Here is a 10,645-nt window from a genome sequence, read left to right on the forward strand (position 1 = left end):
GGATTTTTTTTCCTATGGTAGGGCATCAAAAGCAATATTTATGGTTTAAGGCATAGGTTTAAGTGAGAAGAAAGTGTTTTAATGGGGATCTGAAGGGAAAGTCTTTTACATAGCTGAAATTGGCTACCATAGGAGGTGGTGGAATCAGTTAGGGTTACAGTGTTTAAGTGGTATTGGACAGGCAAGGCACAGAAGGGTGCAGGAAAATGGAATTAGTGTATATGGGCAAAACGTTTGCCATGGATGTAGTGGTCTGAAGGGCTTGTATCTGAGCTGTGTAACTCCTATAACTTTATGTCAAACTCATAAAGAAAAAAGGCTCGTGGCTGGAAGTGGTGACTTGGTTTGGTATGATTGAAATAATGGGCTGAATGGTCTTGTGTGCAGTATACCATTTATGATTCTGTATTTCAATGACTTGATGATAGTTAGCACTAGCCTCCTTATTTAATTTCTTAATTGCTGTTCCCACATCTCGTTATGATGGGCTGCCTTCATTGTTGCAGAAGATGACTGTATTTCATAATGATTGAGAACAAAGGTACTGCTCACAATATGCATGCTTTCAAATAGTGTACTCTCCACTGGTTGAATTGATGCAATCCAATTTTCAGCCCACAATGTCTCATATTTTAAAGGAGTGCAAAATCAGATAGAGCTGAGCCTCTTTTAGTTAATATATTGCAGACAGCCTTAGCCTATGGGCTTCTTGTTTAGAGCTCTATGGAAACACATAGACATCCCAGATTGATAACACGTGACAACTCGTGCAACTTATCCAGTCTATCTTTCCTTGAAGCTTGTATATAAAGAGCTCACAAAAACATTGGCTATGAGAGTTGCTAACTACCACCTTGTCAAAAGCATCAAGATTTTTTAAAACAAAAGGATCCAGTGAAGAGATAATTTTACTTAAATCATCCATCTCTATACAAGATACTTGTTCAACAATGCTTAACCCACTGCAAAGAATGATACCTGGATATATCAGAATACTGAAGGTGAGCATTAAGAAGTGATGTTTTGAGTGAGAGAAACTTAGCTAAATTTTAAGATAGTATGAACAAAGAATATGCATTACATTATATTTAACCATCTAGCTCAAGAAATTGCAATATACTAAAGGAATTAAAGATGATAAAAAAAAAACAATTATTATCCCTGAGACCACATTTGATGGGAGATGGAGGAAATGCCTGCAATTACCTGAATTATAAATAGAGTAGAAAACAGTGCTTTACTTAAGTATAAAATTTTCATCGTAGTTTGATAATCTAGTCCTTCAGAAAGTTATTTCTGACACTATAAAGTGATTATGAAATATGAACATTGAAACCATAGACACCAATGCATGTTCTGTGAAATGTGAAGCTGTTTAAAATGTGCCCTAAATCCTATGAGTTAGTCCAGAGTAATTTATCAAGTCATCAAATTCACAGTATTGACAGAGATCTTGAAATTATTCACCATTGATTTTGTTAGAAACTTCCTCATTCCCAGTAACATGGCAAACATAAAATTCACACAGCTTTCAATATTGAAATCTAAATCAAATAATATCTGTTTGCTAGATATATTATAACCATTGACATTAAATTACAGTAAACATATAATGACTGGGAATAATCATTGCACAATATGACAGAGAGAGAGAGAGAGAGAGAGAGAGTGGGGGGAATTAATTTGGGATTATTTTGTGATAGACATGAAATTAAGTTCATCCTTGTAAGAAGCATCAAGACAGCTTCCAACGCCTACTGCTTAATTTGTAGCATTCAGGAATACAGTCTGCAATAATTACAATTCTAAATAATTCAAACGTATGTGGTACCTTTTGAGCTAATTATTTTAATGTTCAGATATTATTGACAAGTAACTGGCACTCTGTTGCATTGAAGTGAGATATGAAAACAATATATTTAAATTAAGAATCTGAATTTATTAAACACTCACAACCAGGGTGAAATTAAAATTTAATACTATAAAGTGAAATATTTGAAATAGGATTGGACGATGGTAAGAAATGTGTATCAATCCATTTTGCACTGAAAAGCAAAACTGATGGATCCCTGTTCTGGTGATGTTTTTAAAGCAAATTTTGCATTAACACTCATTTGAAAAACTTTCACTGCTTGTAGCAGTTTGTAAATCCCATTAACAAGTTACTAAAACATTTTGGATTATGAATTTTCAACACTGGTTTTGAGATAAATTAGAGTTGACCCTAGACTGCTCAGTAAAATTAAAACCCTTTTCAATATTAATTTATCTTTCATTAGGTGGTGCATTTACTGCATTGTATAATTGAGAAATTTCCCGAAGTACCTCACAAACCACACATTTTCTTCTGTTTGCCAGCTACAACTGGGATTTTTCATATAGCAAGATTTCACTAACTAAAAATAATAATAATAATAATAATAATGAAGGGTGCATCCGGAATTTTTCCGGGTAGCCGTCAACTTCCTTGCACGCCGCTCTGACGTAGTGGGAAATCGCATACTAGGCAAATTATAGTAGTGATTTGCCATTGCTTTCTGCCAGGTGAGTTTTTTTTTCAAAGAGATAACCAGCTCTTAACCCCACACGGATGGAAAGCGTGCCGGGGAGCCGGCTGGGTTCGAATTCGCAACCTCCGCCCCGCAGTCCAAGCGCTGATGCCACTACACCACCAGCCGGCCCAACTAAAAATATAAAATGATAATAATTTCCTCAGATCTTTGAAGGAATAAAAATAGGAACCAGACCACAGAAGAGCTCATTGTTCTTTAAATGTAATGTAGTCATTAGCATTGAAGTGAAAGACAGGAGAAAAAAATGAAGAATTATTCATGCAATTATTATTACACTCTCCTTCTAAACCATTGAATTTAATTTTTATAAGAATATGTAGTCTATGCACACCCAGGAAGAAGTACATTTGTTGTTGGGAACCTAATAACAACACAAAACTGTTTACTACCACATAGTAGTGTAATATATGATTATTAAGTGTTTGGTCATTTTGGTGACTTATGATTTACATCACCACAATCTCTGCATACTTAATAATCATATCTCCTCTCATATGGAACATAGTGTAACCTGTTTTCGACTCTAGACCAATAACAATTGATAATATCATGGTTTTTTAAGTTGCATATTACATTTTTATAGATGCATTGAACTCACCTTCTTTGCGTGACATCTTGCACACTTCTCAGGAGTACTGTGGCACCTGCTGGGCTCTGGGGAAAGCATAAGAAAAAAAAACACACCAAAATTTCAGCTTTGTATAAGAACCTGAGAAATACACTTTTTCACCACTGATTTTCTGTTGCTGGAGGTTATTTACTCCTTTTGTTGGACCACTCATACATTATGTTGGGCACAGAATTCCACAGTTTGTTAAAACAAATATTGTTTTTCAATCATTACTGCCTGACTCTTTCTCTCTTTAATGTATTTCACAAGTGATCAAAGTACCAGCACCAGGCAATAATACAAATGCAATATCGGACTAAGTTTTCGGTGACTTCTTAGTCACCTGATCATGACTGACCAATCATACAGTCCAATCAATGGTCAAATCAAAAAGTAAACAGAGCAGACAGAATAAGGCAAACAAAAGGAATGGTTACAACATAACCTGGAATTTTCCAAATGGTCAGCAGTGACATCCTGACCTTTAACCTCTTCTGTGCTGAAAAAAGCATGGGCTATGTTACAGGCAAGAGCTTACTTTGTAAAATTCCCAACCAATACGCTCTCTTTCAATGAACAGCATTTAACGAGTAGGCAATTCTCTTTAAATGCTGTTTATTGATAAGTTAGCAAAAGCAGGTAGGTAGATGTCATGAGTTAATAAATTTTTGGACATTAAGGGATACCGGAGTTATGGAAATAGGCCAGGAGTATGGAATTTATCTTTCACTAGTTTTAGTAGTGAAAAGATTAGAAACCTCACTACAGTGCTTCTGTTCCTTACAGTCTTATGTTTGTTTGGTAAATTAATATAATTTGTTTTGTTATTGGAAGGGGAGAATCAGTAATTCAGATGAATGTACCATACCTGTTTATCTAAATAAATAAATAAATGTTTTATTATGGCACTGTACGTTTTTATTGGATATTTTTGGGGTATGGATGTTCCTGAAAATGCCACCCAAATCAAGATACTTCCACGATGTTGTTGGGGGAAGAATGAGCTTCAGGGATCCAGTAATAATGAGGGAAGAACAATATAAGTGTACAATTTAGAGGGAAACCTGCTGCAGTTTTGTGATCTTCCCATCTTCCTTGTCCTTCTGATGGTAGCAATCATGGTTTTGTTATATGTCTTTGGAGTATCCTGCATGAGTATCTGAATAAAATCTACAAATAAAACCCAAAAAATCGACACAGATTTTGCAGATGGTATGAATGATACCCAGTACCCCAGTGGTGAATGGTGAATGATTTGTCACTCAGCTGGGTCGTTTTGTCCAGGATAATATTACGCTTCTTTGTATTATTGGAGCCGAACTTATCTAGATGAGCCATGTCACAATTCTGTGCCTGGGTCATCTGTTTCATCCATTATCAGCTTTAACATTGTTATAATACATTCACAGGTTTGTACGGCCATTTTAGAGGGCAGTTAAGAGTTAAGTACCCTTCAGTGTTCATGCATTAAGTCACATCAGAAAAGGTGCCATAGCAGATGTCTTCCACCAAAGAACATTAGTGAACTAGTTTTTACTATAATCCAGTAGTTTCATACTCATAATTACCAAAGAATATTCCTTTTATTTTTGCAGAGTCTTTACTGAATTTACAGTGGGATTTGACCACATTTATCCGAATTGAGGTCAGGTCTATGAGTTATTAGCTTGGTAATTTAAGCAGCACACTACCATGAGGCTAAATATATTAATACATATTTTTAAATATATACAATTAATATGGTGGATTCCTATGGAGAATTCAAGTGTGTGCTTAAAATGCACAACAAAAGCTGAGTTGTATTGAGTGCAAAAATTAAACAATGCCATTTGTGTATGATTAAGCAACACAAGCCAAATAAAATCACTCTTGCAATTTTGGGAAAAACTTGATATACGGTATGCAATAAGACGGATCTTTTTTCCAGCAATCCCTTGTTTCTTTAAAATTAAGCAGAATATCAGTCCAAAGAGCCTGCTCTTTTCCTTGAACTGATAGGTTGGCAAGAGCAAAACTTTTGAGCTTTGTGCTATTCTGGACAAAAAATAATTACTTAAACTGGTCATCTGAAATACAAATGAGCTTATTTTTATTGAATATATTCTAATTAAAAATGTATAATTTTGGTGCATTCAAAGCAACGTATTTGTATTTTGCTTTTTAGGCTAAGGCTCCTGGAAAATTGCCTCCATGTAGGACAGACGCACTGATGCAACGCTCAGCCTTGTTTCTTGGCATGTTAGGCTTCAGCATGAATTATTACAGTACATGGCAAATGCACCTCCAGCAGAAGTCAGCCTGAAATGTTGAAGTCGGATACTGATGAGGTCAATGCTGCCTGTTCAGAGTTGAACAATGAAGTTGACATGGTGATGGATGTCATCAGACTGCATATCTTACTATGCGCAATGGCTCGATATTCAAAATGCAAATACACTATGAGAGCAATAATTTGTCCTTGCAAAAGGAATTGGTCTCACCAGTGCAGAGTGTTTGTATTCTGAGAAATTCTGCTGTTTGAAATTACTTACCTGAGATGAGAATTTAGGATAAGCTATGTTGAAGTAGGGTGTGGAAGAAACAGATTATGTGACGTGCAGTGCTGCCATAGACTGTAATGCACACTGTATCACCTGTTTGAAATCCATTCAAAAGATTCTATTGCTCTCTTCTCAAAGGACTACAGTAATCTGAAAAATGAATGCAAACTAAGCTAACTAATTGATTATTGTATCTTCCTTTTATGGGTGAAAATGAGTGTGATAGAAGAAAGATTGAGATAAATGCACCAAAAAGATAAATGTATCTAAAGGAATCAAAGCATTAACTTTTATTAAGGCTTGAAAATGTTGGATTAAGTTGAGGCTTCCATGGTTTGTTGTCTCATCAGGTTTATCTTAATTTTCTGTCAAGGATCAATAGAACCATTGAAAATGAACAAAAATAAATAATCCAATGAATTATTATTTATTTGATCGTTATTTCAGTAATGATCTTTGTTTAAGCCAGTTAACAACTACATATCAAAAGCAATTTGGCAAGGTACAGCAACCAAGACCACCTTAGCAAATGAATTATCACTACCACATATGCCTGGGAGAATATATTGAGTCTAAATACAAGAACATAGAACATAGAAATCTACATTGTTGTGCTGACAATGTAACCTACTCTAAAAACTGCCTAGAATTTCCCTACCGCATAGCCCTCTATTTTTCTAAGCTCCATGTACCTATCTAGGAGTCTCTTAAAAGAAACCTATTGTATCCAAGTGATACTGGTAACTGAACGAAGCAAAGTGGGGTAGAATATGGAACGTAGAACTGTATAGTGCAGGAAAAGGCTCTTCAGCCCACTATTTAACCTAGTAATTAAATGCCTAACAAAATTAATCCCATCTGCCTACACTTAATTCTTTAAACACCCTGCACATGTCAGATGTGGACTTGCCCCAAGACAAGTTCTGCTTAATAAAATACTTATTTGCCCTGCTCCCATTGAGTACTCTCCAACCAGGTCCATATTTATCCTCGCAAACAACAGGAACTCTGCAGATGCTGGAAATTCAAGTAACACACATCAAAGTTGCTGGTGAACACAGCAGGCCAGGCAGCATCTCTAGGAAGAGGTACAGTCGACGTTTCAGACCGAGGCCCTTCATCCTGACGAAGGGTCTCGGTCTGAAACGTCGACTGTACCTCTTCCTAGAGATGCTGCCTGGCCTGCTGCGTTCACCAGCAACTTTGATGTGTGTTGCCCATATTTATCCTTATCTATAGCTATCTTAAAACTTAAGAAATTGTAGTGACTGTTCCTTAACTGTTCTCCCATTGAAAGGTCAGTCCTCTTACCAAGTTCATTATTGAAAACCAGGTCCTGAATGGCTCCTCCTCTTGTTAAGCTATTTACATATTGATTTAAGAATCTCTCCTGGATGCATCTATAACAAATTTTGCCTTATCTAAACATTTTGCAGTAAGGAGGTCCCAGACTATATTGAAGTCACCCACAACAATAATGTTCCCTAAACTGTCTGTAAGTCTGTTCCTCAATGTCCTGGTGTCTACTGGTGTGGTGCAGGGCAGGGAGGTGTCTGTAGAATCTGCCAATGAAAGTGATGGCATATTTCTTGTTTTTGAATTTTACCCATATAGATTCAGAGGATGCCCCCTCTGAGCACAGCTGTAATTTTGTCCTTGATTAATCGTACAGCTTCCCATGTTACCTTCCTCTCTATCTCTACTAAACCATTGAAAACCTGGAACATGAAGCATCCATTCCTGTCCCTCTCTTGAGCAAATCTCTATAATCACCAAAACATCATTTTTCACGATCCATACTCTAATTTTATCATCTTTGCCCCCAATACTCATTGAAAAATCATACCAAAACTTAAACCCACATGGGAAAAAATGAAGTCCATTTTTTTCTTTCTTGTGACACATTGTAATATAAATATTACATCAAACATCCCATTGAAATATTACGAGATGAGAGTGTTTTTACAATTCATGATTAATAGACGTGAGTTCCATTGGCAAGTCCCTTGTTAATTTAATTTACCTATTTGCTCATTAGGTACCTTCTTTACCTTCTTTAAACTTTCCTGTCCTTTGTGCAGCTTACAGTCATAGAACTATACAGCATGGAAACAGTCCATTCACACTTGTCAATTTTTTCCCTGAGCTAGTCTCCATTTGGCCCATGTCTCTCGATATTTCCTATCCACATATCTGGCTAAATGGTTATTAAACACTGTAATTGTACCCACCTCTACGACCTCCTCTCGCAACTCATTCCATGTCCCACCATCCACTGTACATTTCTCTCAGATCCCTCTACCCTGGGATAAAGACTGTGACCATTCATCTCATGGTTTTATAAACCTCTATAAAGTCATCAATCAGGCTCCTACATCCTGAGAAATACGTCACAGTTTATTAAGTCTCTTCTTAGCTCAAACTCTCCAGTCCTGGTCATATGCTTGTGAATCTTTGCTTTGCCCTTTTCTGCTTAATGACACCCTTCCTAAACCCAGGTAACCAGCACTGCATACGGTATTCAAAGTGTAGTCTCACCAAAGTCAAATACAGCTGTATCATGCCATCCAAACTCTTGCTTTCAGTATCCTGACATTCACGCCAAGTGTGTTGCTTACCACGCTACCTACCTTGTCTACATTGATTGGTCAGGGGACTATGTAGCTTTATTCCTTTGGTCACCCTGTTGCACACTTTTAAGGGCCCTACTGTTTAAGTCCTGTAATTGTACTTTATCTGAATGCCTATAGTATTTGAGACATGGTCAGAGAACTTCTGGCATAAATCAGTACAAATCAGATATGATTTAGTGACCATTACAGAAACATAGTTCCATGATGGGGATTTTTGGGAATTAAATATCCAAGGATGGGCAAAAAGGTAAGAGAGGCAGAATAGTGCTCTTATTTAAAGATGAGATCAGGGTGATAGTGAGAGATGATACAAGATCTAAGCAGCAGAATGTTAAATTCATCTGGGTGACATTAGGAATAGTAAAAGGGGAAAAATCACTGCTGGGAGTTGTATATAGGCTGTCAAATAACAACATTACTGTGGCACAGGAGATAAACTAAGAAATATCTAATGTCTGTAAGAATGGAATATAAGTTGTCATGGGAGACTTTAACTTGCACAAAGATGAATGAATCAATTGGGTCAAGTAGTCACAAAGATGTTTTCATAAAGTGCATCAACCCAGAAGAGCAAGAAGTGAGACACTGTAGAAGATTGAACTAGATGGCAGAGCACAAAGTTAATGTCAGAAACATTAGAAGTGTAGAGAAACAGAGGGATATTAGGCCAATGTCAATAGATCCCTCAAAGTTGTTCGCAAGTTGATAGGGTGGTTAAGAAGGTGTATGGTGTGTTGGTTTTCATTGTCAGGGAATTGAGGTTCAGAGCTGTGACAATGTTGCAACTCTATAAAACCCTGTTTAGACCTCACTTAGGTCTCTTGGAACCCTGGAATATTGAACTGCCAATCCTGACCCTCCTGCCACCAGGTCTCTCTAATGGGAACAATATCATAATTCCATGTGTTGATCCATGCCCTGAGCTCATCTACCCTTCCTACAATACTTCTTGAATTGAAATTTATGTGACTCAGAACATTAGCAGGTGGCATGGGTAGCATTCCTGAAATCACAACCATATAGGTCCTGTCTTTTAACTTAGCACCTATCTGCCTGAACTCTACAGAACCTTATTCCTCTTCCCACCCATGTCACTGGCACCTACATGGACTATGACCTCTGGCTACTCTCCCTCCCACTTAAGAATGCTGAAGACTTGATCCGAGATGTCCTGGACCTAGACACCCGGGAGGCAACATACCATCTAGGAATCTTGTGTTTGTCCACAGAACCTCTTTTCTGTTCCCCTAACTAACAAATCCCCTATCACTGCAGCTCACCTCTTCTCTCCCTTTCTGAGCCACAGAGCCAGACTCAGTGCCAGAGACCTGACCACTGTGACTTTCCTCTGCTATGTCACCCCACACCCTTCCCTCAAAAGTATACAGTGATATATCTGTTGTTGAGGGGATTGCCACAATGGTACCCTGAATGGTCTTTTTAATCCCTTTCTTCTTCCTCACTGTCACCCAGTCTCCTGTGTCCTGTACCTTGGACATATCACTCCCTCAGCCAGAGTTCATCCAGTTCCAGCTCCATTTCCTTAACATGGAGTATTAGAACATGCAGCTAGATGCATTTCTTGCAGGTGAAGTTGTCAGGGGCACTGGAGGTCTCCCTGCTTTCCCACATCCTGTAAGAGGAGCATTCAACTATCATGCCTGGCATACCTACTACTCTAACTGTGCAATTATAAAGAAGGAAACAATAAATAAGTTGGGAAAAAAACTATCTGTGGCTTTTAGTCTTCTCTCACTCAATCCTCTCCTCTCTGAAACCTCGAAGAGCTAAAGCCTCAAATCTCCACTCTAGCACTGTTCACTCCAACACAAGCCACTCCACTTGCCCCTGTCTTATTTTTATTTCCCTATGCTGATGAATCCCAATCTTTGCTGTTCAAATGCTGAAAGTCTTGCAAAGTGCTACTTTTTAATGCACACTCGCCGAACTGTGTAAGTCACATCTTCTCTCGCTCACTGATTGTCTGCTGTTCAAAAGCCAAAACTCCCACAAAGCACTGCTTTTAATACACACTTACCAATCTGTGTGAGTCACCTTTTCTCTCACTCCCAATCTCTAATTGGCCACAGGAATGCATGGTCATTTAGAACTGAAGCTATTGTCGATTGCAGAATGATTTAGGTTTTATAAGTGGAATCAAAAATAAAGGGAGTCCATTTCAGCATACATGGCTAATTTGAAGAGATTGTCTGAGCATTTGTTGTCAGTATGGTAATGGGCTAAATGATGCGCTGAGAGATTGTTTAGTTTGTGGAATCTTACGAGGAA

General features: G+C 37.7%; 1 long non-coding RNA gene across 1 annotated transcript; it reads left to right on the top strand.

Moving 5' to 3' along the window:
* The first annotated feature begins 802 nt into the window (after positions 1-802).
* LOC140209808 (uncharacterized) lies at positions 803-6,143 on the top strand. Its single transcript, XR_011889072.1, has 2 exons — positions 803-1,001; positions 5,348-6,143. It is a non-coding gene; the product is annotated as an uncharacterized lncRNA (long non-coding RNA).
* Positions 6,144-10,645: the final 4,502 nt, after the last annotated feature.

The sequence above is a fragment of the Mobula birostris genome, chromosome 2, assembly GCF_030028105.1.
Source record: "Mobula birostris isolate sMobBir1 chromosome 2, sMobBir1.hap1, whole genome shotgun sequence".
In the NCBI taxonomy this organism is placed as follows: domain Eukaryota; kingdom Metazoa; phylum Chordata; class Chondrichthyes; order Myliobatiformes; family Myliobatidae; genus Mobula; species Mobula birostris.